We start from the raw sequence: 21215 nt of genomic DNA on the forward strand, positions 1-21215 counted from the left end.
GCAAGTGTTGAATTGCCATGATTGAACATAAGAATCTTGCTATGCTTTTGTGCTTATATGTTGTGATGAAAATCTAGCTTCATGTTACAAAAACTTACATATCTTTTAAAATAGCTAGAGCTACTTCTCCTTTTGTTGATGACAAAGGGGGAGAAATATATGAATTGATACTATGAGTGCCATATTTGAATGAGAAATATATGAATTGATGCTATAAGTGCCATATTTGAATTTGAATTATGTTAAGATATCAAAAGAAGCTTGCATCGAAATATATGGTAAATTGATGATCGAAATGCTATGATTGTCATATGCCATGTTTGCATCATGTTAAGATATCAAGAACTTGCATCGTAATTTTACTTGTTGATATCTTGCCATGTGATGAAATACTACGATTTTTTGATAAAATGATGCATGTAATACTTATGCTTTTTATTATGATGTATGTAATGCATTGCATATGATGTGAATCATAATTAAAATTGTCTTAATTTGAATTCAAGGTTTATCTCAATTATGGAATTTTGAAATAAGAATGATTACTCACCTTTGTCATGATTTAGAAATTGACATAAAGGGTCTTCCCTTCTTTAGAAAGGGTCTTCCCTTCCTTTTAACAATGACTAAGAGGGAGATAGCTAGCTTGCACAATTCAAGAAGAAAGCAAAAATTGCACTTCTCAAAAGAGAAGAAATTACTATCTTGAACATCACCGAGAATTGCTAGCTTGAAATCTCAAGAAAATGCAAAAATGTGCTATCGTGCCTATCTCAAGAAAAGCAAATATGCCAACTTGCATATCTTTGAAATTGCTAGCTTGCAAGTTCTAAAATATTGTAACATTGCTAGCTTGCATGATGTAGAACTTGTTATCTTGAACATTACTAAAAGTGCTATCTTCTATGCTGTAAAACTTGCATATCTAAAACTTGATAGCTTGAATGTTCTAAGCATGATGTAACACTTGCTAAATTTTCTAGCTTCAAAACTGCATGATGATAAAACTTGATATTATGTTTTTTATGCAATAAGTTGAATTAATACTACAAACACAAGAATAGTTGGACTTCTCTTTTTTGTTGATGACAAAGGGGGAGAAGTATGATGTTATGCATAAGTTCATGATGACGTGTTGCAAGTATTTATGATGAATATTATAATGACTTAAATTCAGTTTGAATTTAAGGTTCTATGGCATATTGATAGGGGGAGTTTGTTTAAACTCCAGGAGTTAAGTTTAACTCCGTCATCAATTGGTTGTCATCATCAAAAAGGGGGACATTGTTGAATCTCGTATTTTGATGATGAAACCACTTGATATATGTTTATGATTTAATCTGCGTTTTGAGTGATGCAGGTGCTTCGATTAGGATGAGATAATTAAAGCAGGAAAAATCATGTTATGCCGGAAGAACATGTCAGAAGATTGGACGTCGGGCCGGTGGATCGATCGACGTATCGACAGAAGGCTTCCGGCCATGGACTCGAGCATTGGGCCAAGAAGAGCAGGTATTGTGCCAAGGATATCGGAGTTGCGGAGTCAACTGGCCGATTGGACAATAGGCCGTAGAAGTGGATGATGCACCGAAGAATCGGACGAAGCGTCGAGGGACCAATGACATGCCGGACAACTTAGTTAATTGCTTAGGATTAATTGTCTTGATCGAAGTTTTGTTTTCCATGTGCAGGATTAACTACGATGTAAGAAAGACATGCAGCAGGAGTTACGCCGAAGTCAAGACCATGATCATGTTGGGGGTTCTAGAGTTCGACGGAAGTCCGGATGGTCGTCTGAGGTTCTGCGATAACAAATCCGAGAAGTCCAAGAGCTTGCCAAAGAAGCTCGTCGAAACTCACCAAGTGGATCGTCGCAAGTCCAGGAGTTTGCCGGAAGTCCACCAGAGCATCGCCGAAGGTTCATTAGATAATTGACAGAAGTTCGTCGGAAGCTCGCCGGAAGGAGCAAGTTGCAGTAAATGTCTTAAGAAATATCGTAGTTAGCACGATGATTAAGTTAGAAATGGGAGGTGATCCCATTAACTTAATCTTGGGGCAATTGGGCCCTTGACAAACCCAAATTCGGCCGAATGGATCAACCCATTCGGACCCAGATTTCTTGGCCAACGGTGGCACCGCCTGGGTCGGCGGTGGCACCGCCTAGGGCTCCGTCTTCGAGCTAGGCTGGGCGGTGCAACCGCCTGAGCTCGGTCTCCGAGCTCTGCTAAGCGGTGTAACCGCCCTTGACAGGAGGTGGCACTACTTGGGCTCAGTCTCCGAGCGAAACTGGGCGATGCGACCGTTCCAATCAGGCGGTGGCATCGCCTGGGCTTAGTCTCCGAGTGAGACTGGGAGGTGCAACTGCCCCTGTCAGGCGATGGCACCGCCCAGAGGCTTAGTCTCCGAGCTGCCTGGCGGTTGTACCGCCCAGTCAAGAGGTACTGCTAGGACCCCGGAAATCCGAAAAATGACATTTTTTAGCTCCAAATTTAAACTAGTTTTGGGTCAATGTATACCCCACCCTTTCCTACATGAAAGGGCAACCAAAAGACACAGAAAATCCAATCTTACTCTGTGATTTTTAGAGCTTAAAAGTATTGTAAAGGCTAGAAGTTCTCCTCCCTCTTTTCTTCCAAGTTTTGAGCATTCAAGAGAGGAGAGAAATTCTATAAGGGATGTCTCCTAAGCCCATCAAAAGGAGTGAAACTATAAAAGGGTGGTTGGCCTTCGCCTATTGAAGGAAGGCCTCTATTGGACGTCGGTGACCTCGTCGGAGAAGAAAGCCAAAAGTGGATGTAGGTCACGTTTGACCGAACCACTCTAAAATCTGGTTTGCATTTCCTTCGTGCTATTTATCTTAACTGCAAACTTCCTTCCTTACTTTACTTCAAATACGTTTCCGTAAGCTTTCAAAGTTATTATCTGCACCCCCCTCCTCTTAGTGCTCTTGATCCTAACAAAATTTAGAATTCTGTTTAGAGGTGAGTGAGTGCTTGTAAAAGGTTATCTCCTAAACATGTGAAAAGGAGAAGAGGGGTGTAAAAGGGTAGTTGGTCTTCGCCCATTGAAGGAAGACCGTTAGTGGATGCCGGTGGCCTCGACGGAAGAGGAATCGGGAGTGGATATAGGTCACGATGACCAAACCACTATAAAACTCGCTTTGTATTTCCTTTTGAGCAATTTACCTTTACTGCAAACTGCTTTACCTTCTTATTGCTTTTACTATGCTCCCTTACCCTTTTAAGTTATTATCTTTCTGAAACGGGTTTAATCGAAACGAAAGATTTTTAAACAACGTAGTTTTTTACTACTGCACTAATTCACCCCCCCCCCCCCCCCCCCCCCCCGCCACCCCCCTAGTGCCGACTCATTCCTAATATATGAGACATATTAGAGGAGAGGATGTTGAGGATATTGATCCTTAGACCTACGAGGAGGCTATTACGAGTATAGACTCTGGGAAGTGGCAAGAAACCATGAATTCTGAGATGGATTCCATGTACTCCAATAAAGTTTGGAGCCTAGTTGATGCACCCGGGGGTATTATATCCATCGGTTGCAAGTAGAGTTTCAAGAAGAAGATCGAAGTAGATGAAAAGATAGAGACCTATAAAGTAAGGCTAGTGGCTAAGGAGTATCGTCAAAGATAATGTGTTGACGATGACGAAACCTTCTCACCTGTAGCCATGCTAAAATCCATCCGAATATTATTGGCTATTGCAACACACTATGATTATGAGATCTAGCAGATGGACATGAAAATCGTGTTTCTCATTAGCAACCTCAAGAAAGAGGTGTATATGATACAGCTTGAGGGATTTATGTCTAAGGACTACCCAAATAAGGTGTGTAGATTGCTTATATCCATTTATGGACTAAAGCAAGTTTTTCAAAGTTGGAACATAAGATTTTATGAGGCAATCAGATCTTCTGACTTTGTTAAGAACGAAGATGAGCCTTGTGTGTACAGGAAGATAAGTGGGAGCACTATCACCTTCTTAGTGTTATATGTAGATGCCATCTTGATCATTGGAATGATATAGGAATGTTATCCAAGTAAATGCTTGGTTATTGATAAGACCCTAAGGTCTTATCGTAAAAGAAAGAAGAGAAAAATGGATGATCACTTCGAGGGGATCGACCTCCTTAATCACTTCGAGGGGATCGGAAAGTGATCAAGGAGTCCGATCCCCTCGAAGTGATCCTCCCTTTTCTCTTCTTTTTTTACGATAAGACTTTAGGGTCTTATTAGTTATCTAGATACTTCTCAATGAAGGACTTAGGAAATGCATCCTATATCTTGGAGATTCATATCTATAGAGATAGATCTAAGAGGATACTTGGCTTGTCCCAATCTAAGTACATAGACACTATTGTCAAAAGGTTTGATATGAAAAATTTTAAGAGATGTCTCATACTGATGAGACATGGGATATCACTTTTTAGGAGTATATCCCCAAAGACTCCTAAAGAAATGACGAACATGGATAGGATACTGTTAGGACTCTAGCTAGGAGAGTCCTAATAAAGAGGAGCATTCATGTAAAACCTACTAAGCTGAACCCTATTAAAGAGGTGAAGAGGCTGACTAGGGTTAGGAGGTTGTTTCTTAGAGAAGAATTAGGAGTTGTAAAGGAATATAAGTCTTGAGTATGAGTCCTATTAGGAGTTGGTTAGAAGTATGAGTCTTGAGTAGGAGTCCTATTAGGAGTTAGGGTTTAGAAGCCCTATAAATAGCCATGTATTCCTCCACTTTTCATAAGCAATAGATGAATCTTTTCTGCAGCTTTTGAGCAGCAACTTGGAGGGAGGAACCCCTATAGAGTTCCAAGGAGGTCGATCCCCTAAAGAGATTAATCTCAAGTTTAGAATCTGTAAGGGTTCTAACACCTAGTATTAGAGCAACGTTCTTGGAATCTCGCTGCCCTTCTATAGCCATCCATCAACTCTCCACAGCTACCCAAAGCAATTCCAACAATTGCTTAAAAGATCATCGTCGAATTCTGTCGTCATCTCCACCACCACGGATCATCCTTTGATCTCTCCGTGAATTGCAACAGGTTCTGGTTTTCTACCTTACTACTGCTATAATTTAGTTATTATTATTCAAAAATCTAAAAAAAATGTTCCTATATTGTTGCATAAACTTTTCGTCGCAAAGTTTTCATCTCTACGACGAAAGATACATTGCAGAATTCCAATAGCATGGCATAATCTATTTGATCTTGCTATTGCATTTTTTCAGTCCAAATCTCTATAAAATTTTCATGACAGCTTTGACATTTCCTAACAGCGGATTTTCCTTTAGGTTTATCAAAATTTTCTTAATATAAACTACTAATATTTTACATCCAATCTGCTACACTTGAAAATCTGTGCTGCAGAAAATTTCAACTGCATATTGTTGCCTTAACCGATCTATTTGTAATTCTTTTTGAATGAAATTTCTTATACACTTCATAGATCATCTTGGCTTCTATTTAAGATTGATCTATTAAGAAATTTATCTCTAAAAACGTTCTTGTGTTGCTGCAAATTTTCATCACTAACCGTTGAAATTTTTCGACGAGAATTCTGCTATCACAATTTGCACCAATTTCCTTGCTGTTATATTGCTGAAATTTTCTTGATTAAATTGGTCATCCTTGCTGTCATATAAATTGATATTTTGCTATCAATTTTCTCCTCAAATATCTTGGTTTTTGCTAAAAATTTCGTCGAGAAATTGCTGTTTCTTCGACGATAATTCTGCTCTTACAAGACAACAAATATCTGCAGCAACTTCCATCGATTTCTATCAATCCTTTGCTGCCATCTACCACAGATCTAAAAATTTTTCCCTAACCTTCATTCACTACCATCACAGCCCTAAAACTCTACCAAACCATACTCTCAAACTACACCCAAACATCCACAAAATAAGCCTAAACCGTAGCCTACATCCACCGATCCACCAACCCTTTCGACCATCACTTCTCTCAACCTATACATGCCTTCAACTTGATAACAAAAGAGAGATCTTAACATCACAGATTTGGAGGCATATACTATGGCATCTAAGGTGGCAATTAATGCTAAATTCAAAGTTTTCGAGGTGTGAATGGAGGATAAGATTCAGATGCCTTTTACCGAACTCAGATTGGGCCGACCATCAAGCCCGAAGAAATCATATCAAGGAGAGAGCTATGTCCAATTGCACCAAGCCCAAAGAGATGACTTCCAAGAGAGAGGAGGCTCTATGACTAACCCTAACTATCTACGTATGAGGATGGACTTCCCTATATGGGAAGAAGGAAACCCGATTGGTTAGATCTCGCGTGCAGAGCGATATTTTCGGTACCACAAAACCATGGACGCATCTATGATGGAAATTATGGCTATACATCTTGAAGGAGATGTCATACAATGGTTTGACTAGTTTGAACACACTTATGGAGTCCTCTCATGGCAACAATTCAAAGAAGGATTGCTGATCCGCTTCGAACCAACCGATTACGAGAACATTGATGGACAACTAGTAAAGATCCGACAAACCTCAACCATTCAGGAGTACCAAATCAGGTTTGAAAGTTTATCTAATCAAACTCATGATTAGTCTGAAAAACAGCTATTGGAGACCTTTATTGAGGGCTTGAAGTCGGAGATCCGGGGAGAAGTTAAAGCATGACAACCATGCACACTTATGGCAGCCATCTCTTTCGCACGATTTCAAGAGGAGCGATTGAACCATAAAGTCTAGAGGACTAGGGTCACTCCTTGACTAGCAATATTAAAGCCCTCAGCCCCCCTACTGTCAACCAAGTCTCTACACTCAAAAGATTGACAAGAGAAGAGCTTCGGGAATGATCTACGAAGGGGTTATGTTGGCACTACGATGAGCCATGGAGCCGCGAGCATCGCTGTAGAAAAGGGAGACTTCTTATGATTGAACCAGTAGAAGAAGAGGTCATTGAACATCCAAAAGAGAGCCTTGAATATGAAGAAGAAGATGTAGAAGAAGAGCCACAACCAATCGACATTACGGTACACGCACTAGTCGGCTACTCAAACCCACAAACGATGAAAGTTGGAGGCCTTCTCAAACAACAACCGATCACTGTTCTCATCGACACGAGCAGCACTAATAACTTCCTAAATAGTAAGCTTGCTGCTTGGATGGTGCTCCACATCATAGGTTTCAGCAAGTTTGGCGTCAAGGTCACCGACGGAAGAATCCTAAAGTGCGACCAAAGATGTCCGCAGGTGAAACTATTACTGCAAGACCAAGAAATTATCACCGACTTCTTCCTCCTACCAATTGATGACTATGAGGCCATGCTTGACATAGAATGGCTAACAACGCTAGGTGATGTCTCTTGGAACTTTTTCAAATTAATTATGAAATTCTATTGCAAAGGCAAACAAATCATCCTATGTGGATTGCGTAGAAGCAATGTAACCACTATTTCGACCCAACGAATGGAGAAAGTTTTACACAAGGTAAATGATGGCTTTTTGATGCATCTCTAGCAGCAACTAGAGGGGAAGAAAATAGAAATTGAAGATCAAAATCTTGCCCAATTGCTTGCTAAATTTGTCAACATTTTTGCTGAGCCGTACGGCCTTCCTCCTATATGGCAACATAGCCATCAGATTCCAATCCTTCCGAGCAAGCCACCAGCGAACACTCGGTTGTACTGATATCCTCATCTCCAAAAGGATGAAATTGAAAAGATCGTAAAGGAGATACTTGAAACAGGGGTGGTTCGGCCAAGTTGCAGCCCCTATTCCTCACAAGTGCTACTTGTATGAAAGAAGGACGGAACTTGGCGGATGTGTATCGACTACCGAGCTTTAAATGACATCACCATCAAGGACAAATACCCTATTCTAGTAGTAGATTACTTGCCAGATGAAAGGGAGCATGAATCTTCACGAAGCTGGACATTCGATCCGGGTATCATCAAATACAAGTGTGCGAAGAAGACATACCGAAAATCACCTTTCAAACACACAACGACTACTATAAATTTTTACTTTCTTCAATAGAAGGTGGAATATCTTGGGCATATTATATTAGAGGAAGGTGTGGTAGTGGACCCCTCCATAATTGAAGCAATGTAGAATTGGCCGACCTCGAGGAACATAAAATTGCTACATGGCTTTATGGGTTTAATAGGCTACTACCACAAGTTCATGAAAAACTATGGAAAGATCAGTGCACCACTTACTTCTTTGCTAAAAAAAGATGCTTTCCAATGGATAGACAAAGCCACCACCATCTTCGACGAACTTAAAGCCGTAATAACGATAGCGCTTGACTTCGGCAAGACTTTTGTTATTAAAGTTGATGCCTCCGGAGTCAGAATTGGTGTTGTACTAATGCAAGATGGCAACCCCCTCACTTATACTAGTAAGATGTTATCTCCTTCCCATCTCAAGATGACTATTTACGACAAGGAGATGCTTGCGATTGTATATGCGATGGCCAAATGGAGACCATACTTGATCAGGCGACGCTTTCAAATCAAAGCTGACCATAAAATCCTCAAGTACTTTTTGGAGTAAAGATATCATCCCCTGAGAAGCAAAAATAAGTAACCAAACTTCTTAAATTTTATTATAAAATTATTTACAAAAAGGGGAAAGAAAACGTTGGTGCATATGCACTCTTACGGCTACTTGAGCAAGCTAAGGTTTTAGCCATCTCCCTTCCTACCACCAGCTTCCTCGAGGACAATAGGGAAGAATGGAAGAAGGATCCAGAGATTAACAATATCATAAAAAAATTACAGGAGGATCCAAGTGCAATAGCCCTCTACACTTGGGATTCGAGGAATCTACGCTATAAAGCAAAGCACTCTGGATTCCTGAGAACCTACAAAAGAGTGAAGCAAAATTTTTATTAGAGAGGGATAAAAAAATTTATTACTAAATATGTGGCACAATATGATGTATGTCAACAGCACAAGGGTGAAACAGTGATAAGTCTAGGGAAGCTACAACCACTACCCATACCAGACTCGGTATGGACTGACATCTCCATGGACTTCATCGAAGGGCTGCCACCTTCCAAAAAATTATTCCAGATGTAGGGTACTAAATTAAAAAGGAGTACGGTGTATCACCCATAAACCAACGGCTAGATGAAAGTGGTGAACAGGTGCTTGAAGACAGCCCAAAGCCATCCACCAAATATAACTACCTAAGGAGAACTCCAGACCCAATCGAGTGCTATTATTGATCGATAGATCGTGACCCGACGACGATGATCCACTATTGAAGCGCTAATACAGTGGGCAAACATACCAGTAAAAGGTGCCACTTGGGGGAACTATGATGACTTGAAGATCAAATTCCTAGAGTTTATGGAATCTTAGCCTCGAGGACAAGTCTGATTTGAAGAGAGAGGGTCTGTTAGGACTCTAGCTAGAAGAGTCCTAATAGAGAGGGGCATTTATGTAAAACCTACCTAAGCTGACCTCTATTAAAGAGGTGAAGAGGCTGGCTAGGGTTAGGAGGTTGTTTCTTATAAAAGAATTATTAGTTGTAAAGGAATAGGAGTCTTGAGTATGAGTCCTATTAGGAGTTAGTTAGAAGTAGGAGTCTTGAGTAGGAGTCCTATTAGGAGTTAGGGTTTAGAAGCCCTATAAATAGGTTTAGAATCTGTAAGGGTTCTAATAGATATCCTATGCCTTAACGATAGGGTCTATCATGTATGTCATGCTATATACAAGGCCTGATATAGCGCATGCTATGAGTGTCACGAGCAGGTATTAAGCGAATCAAGGCTTGGAGCACTGGAAAGTAGTAAAGTGTATCTTTGAGTACTTGAGAAGGACTAAGGATCTTTTGCTAGTATATAGAGATAGTAGCCTTAGGGTTGAAGGTTACATAGACTCCAATTTTCAATCCGATGTCAATGAAAGCAAGTCAAATTCAGGGTATGTGTATACCCTAAATGGAGGAGCAGTATGCTGGAAGAGTTTCAAGCAAGATACTCCTGCTAACTCAAGCATAGAGGTAGAGTACATTGCTACAACAGAGGCAGCAAAGGAGAAAGTCTAGATAAAGAAGTTCTTTATAGATCTGGGAGTCGTGCCGGCTAGCGACGAGCTAATTCCCTTATATTGCAATAACAATGGGGCGATTGCTCAAGCGAAGGAACCTAGGTCTCATCAGAAGTCTAAGCATATTTTGAGGAGGTTCCACCTGATCAGAGATATCGTGACCCGAGGAGATATAGTAGTGAAAAGAGTTCCATCCGAAGATAATATCGTAGATCTACTAACAAAGTCATTGTCTCAGATTATCTTTGAGCATCACAGGGGTCTGATAAGGATCAGACATAGAGGTGACCGACTTTAGGTCAAGTGGGAGATTACTAGTCATAGGTGCCCTACAAGCCAATCACGTGAGTGATGACACATGTGACTCGACATGTAGTCTTTTTTCTTATTATTATTATTTGATATTTTATCACTTTATATTGCCTATTGCATGAATATATTATGATGTCTATGGATCTGTGTAATAAGAATCGGATCGTGATAAGATCATGATAATGAGACCGATTCACCTTTAAACATAGATCCTAAATAATCCAGGTCATAGGTTATTCAAGAGGGACATCGAGATAACTGGACAGACTAGTGTGTTGTATACCCATCTATATGATAGATGCAGCTGGTCTCATAGTTGCTTATGTGGGGACACTTGGGATATAGTGCAGGTACTCATTGGATAATGAGTTCACTGATTGATCCACTCACGAAATGTTCAAACAAATCCCTAGCTAGGTCCGTTTGGATTGAGAGAGAAAGTGTTCTATGAGAAAATTCGATTAGAGTGAGACTCGAGGAGAAACCATATGGGCCTAACAATACCATGCCCGATATATAGTGTCTGAGGTATTAAATGAATGAGGAATTATATGTATATAGTAATTAAGAACAGATATGTCTAAATGGATTGAATTCCCTTGTATCGTTTGGGGACTACGTCATGGTGGCCTATTACATCCACAGTCGATAATTCAAGTGAATTATTATGTAGATAATAATTCACTGAGTCAGAAGGAGTTCTGATAGGTATGACTCACGACCAGCTTGATATTGGGCCTAGAAGGTCACACACATATGATAGGCGTTACGACGAGTAGAGGTTCGGATATGAGTTATGAAAGTTTTCTTGCTTTATATGGATTTCAATTTATGGAATATTGTTGAAAGTGGTTTTCAAATGTCTTCCAAACTAATGAATGAATGAAATGATTTAGAAAAGAAGACTTTTTATTTAAATGCTAAGCTATAAATGCTCTATTTTGTGTTTTGAACAAAAATGAGTTTAATCGTATTTCCTGATGTGAAACTACACATGAGATTTGGTATACACTAGAAGTAACTCATGAAGGCACGAATAGAGTAAAGATTCTAAAATTAATATTTTGTTGCATAATTTTGAACTATTTCAAATAAAGTCAAGCGAAACAATTGTTAACATATACACCCGTTTTACGGATGTCGTCAATGGTTTAAAAACTCCTGATAAATATTTTTCGAATCTTGAACTTGTTAATAAAGTTTTACTATCACTTTCTAAAAATTGGGATTCAAAAGTAACTGCAATACAAGGGGTAAAGGACATAACTAACTTTCTAATTGAAGAACTTATCGGGTCTTTAATGACCTATGAAATGACGTGCATGACACATGATGAACTTGATGAACATAAGAACAACCTTCCAAAGAACAGGAAGGATTTGATACTTAGAACAAAAGAAAACAATTCGAGCGAAAGCTCAAGTGATGATGACTTTGAACTCCTCATAAGTAAATTTAAAAAATTCATAAGACAAGAATAAAAAAATAAAAATAAACTTAAAATGAAAAAGCTACCAAAGAAGAAAAAAACACTTAATGTGACTTGGGACCATTCGAGTGCATACGAAGATGAGGAGCAAACCGATAAAGATGAAGTGGCAAACTTCGCTTTGATGACTCTCGACAATAAGGTAAACAACTCAAACGAATCTTCTTTATCTTATGATGAATTATTCAATGCTTTTAATGATTTGTTTGATGATTTTAAAATTGTTAGTAAAATAGTATAAATTGTTAAAAAAAGGAGCATGCTTCTATTACTAGTGAATTTAAAAAATTAAAAAATAAGAATGACAATTGCATGTTAACTCATTGCACTAAATGTAAAGAGTTAGAATTAAATAAGAATAAAAATATATTACTAAAACAAATGTTATAAATATGATTCTTGCCAATAAGAGTTAGAAGAGAATGAATTGGCTTTATACAAAAGCCAACCACTTTTGTTAAAGGACCCACATTACATGTTTCCTTAAAAAAATATATAATTTTTATGGTAGACATGATCATTTTGCATATAAATCTCTATTCAAAAAGTATGGCTAACATAAATTAGTTTAGATTCCTAAAGGAACTAAGAATAACTTAATGCCAAAAGCTAATCGTGATAGATCAAAACATGAGGGACCCAAAGTTAAATGAGTACCTATAGTAAACCCACATTTCTTGTAAACAACTCTACAATCGAAAGCTGGCAAAAATCTTGATAGTGCATGCTCAAGGCTTATAATCGGTGATCTAAAATACTTCATAAAGCTCATTAGCCAAAACAATAAATAAATTATCACTAGAATTAGAACTATTGATAACAAAATGATGATTTGAAGTAATGATGATTTGAAATCATGCTTGATGATTTAATGATTTAATTATGCATGATGATTTGAAGTAATGATGATTTTGTGATTTATAGTTTATTGATTTTGATGATTTCTATGATGAAATTTGCTTTTTTGGTTTTAAATGATGATGTTGTTAGGATCAAGAGCGCACTAAGAGGGGGGGGGGGGGGGTTGGGGGTGAATTAGTGTAGTTGGAAACTTCTACGATTTAAAAGACTTACTGCGATTAAAGCCGATTTAACAAGAATGGTTTCAACTCAATCCTTTTGGAAGAACTTTGAACTTGAAACCTTTCGGGAAAGAGCAATAGAAGACTAGGTGATTTACAACTAAAAAACATCAATTTCGTAAAGCTTTCGTATAATTAAAACCGATTTCGGAAAATATTTACATCAAAGCGAATGTGGACGTATTTAAAGCACAGTAAGGAGGAGAGATAGTTTGCTATAAAGGAAAGATGCTCAAAGTAAATGCAAACCGAGATTTTAGAATGGTTCGGTCAATCGTGACCTACATCCACTTTCAGCTTCCTCCTCCAATGAGGTCACCGGCATCCAGTAGAGCCCTTCCTTTAATAGGTAAAGGCCAACCACCCTTTTACAGCTTTTCTACTTTTGATGGGCTTAGGAGACAACCCTTATAAGTTTTCACTCCTCTCTTAAATTATCAACACTTAGAAAGAAAGAAGGAGGAGAAGTCAAGCTTTTACAACACTTTTAAGGCCTCAAGACTCAAGATTAAAGCAAGTTTTTCATTGTCTTTCCTGTAGGAAAGGGTGGGGTTTATATAGGCCCAAATGAGTTTGAAAATGGAGCCTAAAAGTGTCCATTCCCGGATTTCCGGGGTCCTAATGGTACCACCGCCATAACTGGATGGTACTACCACTTATCATCTATCACTGAACGGTACTACCGCTTAGTCTGGATGGTACTACCGCCTGACAAAGTACCGCTTGATAGAGCTCGGACACCGAGCTCTAGCGGTACCATCGTCGGACTGTGGCGGTACCACCGCTGGTAGTAATAACTACTGGCGGTACTACCACCCAGAATCCCTGGGAGACCGAGTCTCTTAGGCGGTGCCACCATCGACCTTGACGATGCCACCGTCGGCCAAGAATTTTGAGTTCGAATGGGTTATTTCATTCGGCCCAATTTGGGTCTGTTAAGGGCCCAATTGGCCCCTGATTAAGTTAGTAGGATCACCTCCCAATCCTAACTTAATCTACACTCTAACTATGACAATTAAGGCATCATTACTGTAATTCGTGTTCTGGCGCGTCAATCGCTCTTTCGGCGAGCTTCCGACGAACTTTCGGTGAACATGTGACGAACCCTCAGCGATGCTCCTACGGACTCCTAGCAAGCTCCTGGACTTCACGAGGATCTTCTTGGTGAGTTCTGATATGCTTCTATGGCAAGCCCCTAGACTTCTCGGCTGGTTCCCGTAGAACTTCCGACGAACGTCCGGACTTTCGACGAACTCTCGGACTTCCAACGTGATCTTGATCTTGACTCCAGCACAACACCTGTTGCATGTCTTACTGCCATCGTAGTTAATCATGCACACTTTTCTCAACATATAGATTAGATCAACAAATGACAAATGACTTCATCATCAAAATTCGAGATTCAATAATCTCCCCCTTATGATGACAATCAATTGATGACGAAGTTAACCTTAACTCCCCTTATCTATATGACATACTTGAGAAAAGTCATTCTTGAATTCAAAGCTTTTGAATTCAAGAGACATATTGATAAGTTAAGTTCATTTAAACTTATCAATACACCCATCATGATTCCTATCATGATGATATCAAGGCATGACATCCATTTTCAAGTCTTATATTTCAAATATGAATGATAATAATCATAGCAATTCATTCTATGACAAGATATCAATTTGTAAAATTGTAAGTTAAGTTCTAGATATCTTATCATAATGCAAACATTTCAAGCAATTCATTCTATCATCAATTTACCACATATTTCTCCCCATTTGTCATCAACAAAAAGGAGAACAATTCAACAATAAATGCAAGTGTGGTAAAAATTCATGTCATAAAAAAATCTCAGACCAATCATTTTTAAAGCATTCATGGTATCATTCAAAAGTTCTCACATTAAAGAGATAGCTTTTATTACTTTTTCCCTTTTTTTTATCATGAAAACTTTGCATGAAGGAGGAAAGTAAGGAGGAAAAGCCATTGAGAACCAACTTTGAATGAAGTTAAGATCGATAAGAGAGTTTCATTATGCTTTATTTTTCACAAGGATCAAGATATACAAGTGAAATTAAATCCTTGCAAGTGTTCATCTCAAAAAAAAATTCTTCCTTCATTAAAGAGGAATTAATGTGAAAGAATCAAATTCATTTCTCAATTAAAATTCACAAACGATAAATCCATGAGAGATGAATTTGTCAATTAATTCCATCATTAAGTGATGAAGCATGGATATGGAATAAGTTTGATATGGTATAGACTCATGAAAGCTTCATTCAAGAAATACATTAAGTTCCGAAGAAAAAAATAAAATAAAATCATGCATTCGGACAATGTTTTGTCATAGCTTATCATCACTACTTACATGAGGCAAAAACATTAGTGCTTTATAGTGCTCAAAGATTAAGAATCCGATGTATGATTAAAACTTCTCAAATCACAATCATGAAAGTATAACATGCTCATCATCATGAAAACTTTTAGCATCAAGGTACAAAATTTCCAACATGTTATTGAAGAACACAATCTTATGTAGAATTCGTATCATGAAATTTTCAGCACCGAATCAAGGAAGTCCGAAAATGAAATAAATTCATGTATTCAGACAAATCAACATTCCTAATTCTCTTCTAATAAAATCAAATTGTTCTTCACTTAAAGGTTTTCTAAAAATATCGGCCAATTGATGTTTTGTATCAATAAACTCTAGGATTATATCATGATTAGTGGCATGATCTCGTATAAAGTGATGCCTAATGTCAATATGTTTATTTCTAGAGTGTTGAATGAGATTCTTTGTTAGACATATTGCACTTGTGTTATCACATTTAATGGGGATATTTTTAAAATAAATCTTATAATCCTCTAAAGTGTTTTTCATCCACACAACTTATACACAGCATGCACTAGCTGCAATGTACTCAGCTTCGGTTGTAGATAGTGCAACTGAGTTTTGTTTCTTGGATGACCAAGAAACAAATGCATGTCCCAAAAATTGATATGTTTCTGATGTGCTTTTTCTATATAGTCTATATCCAACAAAATCCGCATCAGCATAAGCAATTATCTCAAAATTCTCAGATTTTAAACACCATAATCCTAGATTTGTGGTACCTTTAATATATCTAAATATCATATTAACTGCTTTAAGATGAGATATCTTAGGATTATATTGAAACCTATCACAAAGACCTACACTAAACATGATATCCGGTCTTGTTGCGGTGAGGTATAGTAGACTTCCTATCATACCCCTATAAGCTTTTTGATCAAAGCTTTCTCCATTTTCATCAATTTATATAACTTAATGGAGGTGCTCATAGGAGTGTTGATAGCTTTTGAGCTATCCATATTAAACCTTTTTAGCAAATCTAAAATATATTTTGTTTGACTAATAAAGATGTCATTACTTAGTTATTTAATTTGTAAGCCCAAAAAGAAGGTTAATTCTCCCATCAAACTCATTTCAAATTCAAGACTCATACTCTTAGCAAATGATTCACAAAGAGATTCATTCGTGAAACCGAAGATAATGTCATCAACATAAATTTGAATAATAAGATAATTATTTTCAAAATTTTTGATAAATAATGTGGTATCAACCTTGCCTTTAGAGAAATTATTTTCAATAAGAAATGAACCAAGTCTCTCATACTAAGCCCTTGGGGCTTGTTTTAAACCATAGAGTGCTTTAGTCAATTTAAATACATGATTAGGGAGACTATTATTCTCAAATCTGGGAGGTTGTTCAACATAAACTTCTTCAGAAATAAAGCCATTAAGAAAAGCACTTTTAACATCCATTTAAAACAACTTAAAATTATTACTACTAGCATAGGCAAGGAGCCATAGGAGCGAAGGTTTCTTCGTAATCGATACCTTCTTCTTAGTTAAAACCTTTGACCACTAATCTAACCTTGTTTTTAACTACGATACCAGATTCATCTTGCTTGTTTCTAAAGACCCATTTAGTATCAATAACTAAATGGTCATTTGGCCTAGGAACAAACTTCCACATCTCATTTCTCTCAAATTAATTTTACTCATCTTGCGTTGTGATAATCCATGAATCATCTTTCATGGCTTCGTCAATACATTTAGGTTCAATTTGGGAGAGAAAAGCAACATTGACATAAAAATTTTTAAGAGAAGAACATATTTGAACCCCTTTAGATATGTCTCCTATGATTAGCTCCTTAGGATGAGCATCTATATACTTCCAATCCTTGGGTAAGGATATTTTGGAAGTATGCATCCAAGTTACTAGTTGGAGAAGGGGTTTCATTTAAATTCAAAGTATCAAAATTAACATCATCATCAAAATCATTTTTCTTAATTTCGAAAATCTCATTAAAAACAACATGAATGGATTCTTCTATAATTAAAGTTCTTTTATTGAAAATACGAAATGCTTTAGAAATCGAAGAATAGCCAAGAAAAAAAATCCTTCATCGGATTTAGCATCAAATTTTCCCAATGCATCTTTTTCATTCAAAATAAAACACATACACCTAAAAACTTTAAAATATGAAACATTGGGTTTTTTGTTGTTCCACAACTCATAAGGAGTTTTGGTGAGTAAAGGTCTTACTAGAATTCTATTCATGACATAGAATGTCGTGTTTACAGCTTCAGCCCAAAAATATTTGGTTAGGCTATGTTCATTCAACATGGTTCTTGCTATTTCTTGTAAATTTCTATTCTTTCTTTCTACTACTCCATTTTGTTGAGGATTTTTTGGAGTAGAGAAGTTGTGGTTGTATCCATTTGATTCACAAAATTCTTAGAAATCACAGTTTTGAAATTCACCACTGTGATCACTTCGAATTGACGAAATTATAATCCATTTTCATTTTGAACACGTTTACAAAACTTAGTGAAATACCTAAAGCATTCACTTTTGTGTGAAAAAAAAAAGGTCCATGTGTATCTACTATAATCATCTACAATGACAAAAGCATATTTGCTACCTCCTAGACTTGATGTAGAAATTAGTCCGAACAAGTCCATATGGATCAATCACAAAGGTTTAGAGGTGTTTATTTGAGTCTTAGGTTTGAAGTTACTTTTTATTTATTTTCCTAATTGACAAGCATCACACACATTATCTTTGATGAACTTGATATGAGGAATTCCTCTTACAAGTTCTTTGGATGAAATTTGGGTAATTAGTTTTATGCTAGCATGACCTAATCTCCTATGCCAAAGCCAAGCATCGTCATTCAAAACCAAAAAACACATTTCATTGCAAAGATCATTGATGTCAATGGTGTATACGTTATTTTACTTTAATGTAATCATAGATGTGTTTTTGTGTGGTTTTTCAATAATGCAAGCATTAGATTCGAATTTAACAATATATCCTTTATCACACAATTGACTAATTCTCAAGAGGTTATGTTTTAAATCATCAACTAACAAAAGATCTTCAATAAAGAAGTTGGATTTGTTACCTATGGTTCCTTTGCCAATGATTTTACCCTTGTTGTTGTCTCCGAAGGTGACATATCCTTCGTCTATGCTAGTGAGCTTAGAGAATTGAGATGGATCTTCAATCATATGTCTTGAGCATCCACTATCAAGGTACCATCTCTTGCTCCTAGCTTGTGATGGTATACGTTTCTACAAAAGAGGATGATTTTTATGTACCCATTTGATCTTGGGTGCCTCAAAGATCGATCTAAATTGCTTATCATGTTGCATGGAGTTCTTCCTTTAGGAATCCAAATCAATTTGTTTGGACTAACCTTCTTGAATAGATAATGATAAGCTCTATGTCGATGTTTGCAACAAAAGTTGCATTTGTTTTGGTGCGAAATATACGAGATAGGGCCTTTAATGAATGTGGTTGGATTTTGGTGAGAGCTTTTCACAAATCCGATTGCACTTCTTTTATGATTGTGACCCTTATTAGTAAAGATCATGTTCAAGGATTTGCTACCAACCTCAATTTCTTCAAGGTATCCTTGAGTAGCAAGTTATCCTTTTGAATTATTTCTAAATCATGGCATTTCGTACATGAGGTAAAATATCATTATGCTCAAGTTTTAATTTATCAAAATTACTAACAAGAGAATCATTCTCCTTTTTTAGTATTTTTATTATATTATTTAAACATGTAATTTTTAAGAAAATTAATTCTATACTAAAAAAGAAAATGCATTATGGAAAGCATTATGTAATTTTAAAATAAATTAAGGGGGTTTTGATTACCTCATCGTTGAATGTTGTTAAGGCATAGTTTGCCACCTCGCCTTTCTTGATTTTCTCCTCGTCTTTAGAGGATCTCGATTCATCCCACTTTGTGTTCTTCTTCTTGCATTCAAAGCAAGTAGTTCTATTCTTTTTGTTCTTAAATTTTTATTTTTTTAATTTTTTTAATTTCTTATTGAGTAGTTCTTGTTCACCATCACTTGAGCTTATGCTCGAGTGGTCTTCAAATGTTCTATGTCCCAAATCCTTCCTGTTCTGTGAAAGGTGATTTTGTTCATCATATTCATCATGTGCATTATGCATCATTTCATATATCATCAAGTGAAAAAATATTTAAATCTTTTGTTTCTTTTATTATCGTTACTTTTGATTCCCAAGCTTTAGAAAGTGATTGTAAAACTTTACTAACAAGCTCAAAATTCGAGAAACATTTTCCAAGAGCTTTTAAACCATTAACGATATCCGTAAAACGGGTGTACATGCCAATAATGGTTTCGCTCGACTTCATTCAAAAAAAGCTCGAAATCATACATTAAAAAGTTGATTTTTAAATCTTTAACTCTAGAAGTGCCTTCGTGTGTGATTTCAAGAGTGTGCCATATGTCGAAAGTTGTTTTGCACAAAGAAATCCGATTAAATTCATTTTTATCTAAGGCGTAAAATAAGGCATTCATAGCCTTTGCATTTAGAGAAAACATCTTCTTCTCCAAATTATTCCAATGGTTCATTGGAAGAGAAGATATTTCAAATCCATTTTTTACTATATGCCATAAATCAAGATTCAATGAAAGCAAGAAAACTCTCATTCGAGTTTTCCAATAAGTGTAGTCCGTCCCATTGAAGAAGGGAGGACGAATGAGAGAGTGACCTTCTTGGTTGCCAAAAGAGCCATTTCTCTTAGGTGTTAATCCAAGTGAGAAATATCGAGGCTCTGATACCAATTGTTATGATCAAGAGCACTAAGAGGGGGGGGGGAGGGAGGGGGGGTGAATTAGTGCAGCGGAAAACTTCAACTTCATAAAATCTCTCGTACGTTGAAAACCGATTCCGATGTAAAAGTCATTTCATGAAGATAATAACTTTGAAAGCTTACGGAAACGTATTTAAAGTAAAGTAAGGAAGGCAGTTTGCAGTTAAGATAAATAGCACAAAGGATATGCAAACCAGATTTTAGAGTGGTTCGGTCAAACGTGACCTACATCCACTTTCGGCTTCCTCCTCTAATGAGGTCATCGACGTCCACTAGAGGCCTTCCTTCAATAGGCGAAGGCCAACCACGGGCTTAGGAGACAACCCGTACAGAATTTTCACTCCTCTCTTGAATGATCGAAACTTGGAAGAAAAGAGGGAGGAGAACTTTTAGCTTATACAACACTTTTGAGCTCTAAAAATCAAAGAGTAAGATTGGATTTTCGGTGCCCTTTCATGCAAAAAAGGGTGGGGTATATATAGGCCCCGAACTGGTTTGAATTTGGAGCTCAAAAATGTCATCTCCCGGATTTCTGGGATCCTGGCGATACTACCGCTAGACTGGGCGATATGACCGCCTAACAGAGCTCGGAGACCGAGCTCTAGCGGTGCCACCACCTGACTGGGGTGGTTCCACCACCCAGTCTCGCTCGGAGACTGAGCCCAAGCGGTGCCATCGCTTGACTGGGGTGGCTCCACCACCTAGTCTCGCTCGGAGACTGAGCCCAAGTGGTACCACCGCCTGACAGGGGCGGTACCACCACCTAGTCTCACTCGGAGATTGAGCTCCTGGGCGGTGCCACTGCCGGCCCTGGTGGTGCCATCGCCTGGCAGGAAATCTGGGTCTGAATGGGCTGATCCATTCGGCCCAATTTAGGTCTATCAAGGGCCCAATTGCTCTCAGATTAAGTTAATGGGATCACCTCTTATTCCTAGCTTAATATTCATGCTAACTACGATATTTCTTAAGAAATTTACTATAACTTGCTCCGGTGCGTCAATTGCTTCTTCCGGCGAGCTTCCGATGAACTTTCGACGAACATCCGACGAACCCTCGACGATGCTCCTACTGACTTCCGTCAAACTCCTGGACTTGTGACGATC

This window comes from Musa acuminata, chromosome BXJ3-7 (assembly GCF_036884655.1).
Source record: "Musa acuminata AAA Group cultivar baxijiao chromosome BXJ3-7, Cavendish_Baxijiao_AAA, whole genome shotgun sequence".
NCBI lineage: Eukaryota > Viridiplantae > Streptophyta > Magnoliopsida > Zingiberales > Musaceae > Musa > Musa acuminata.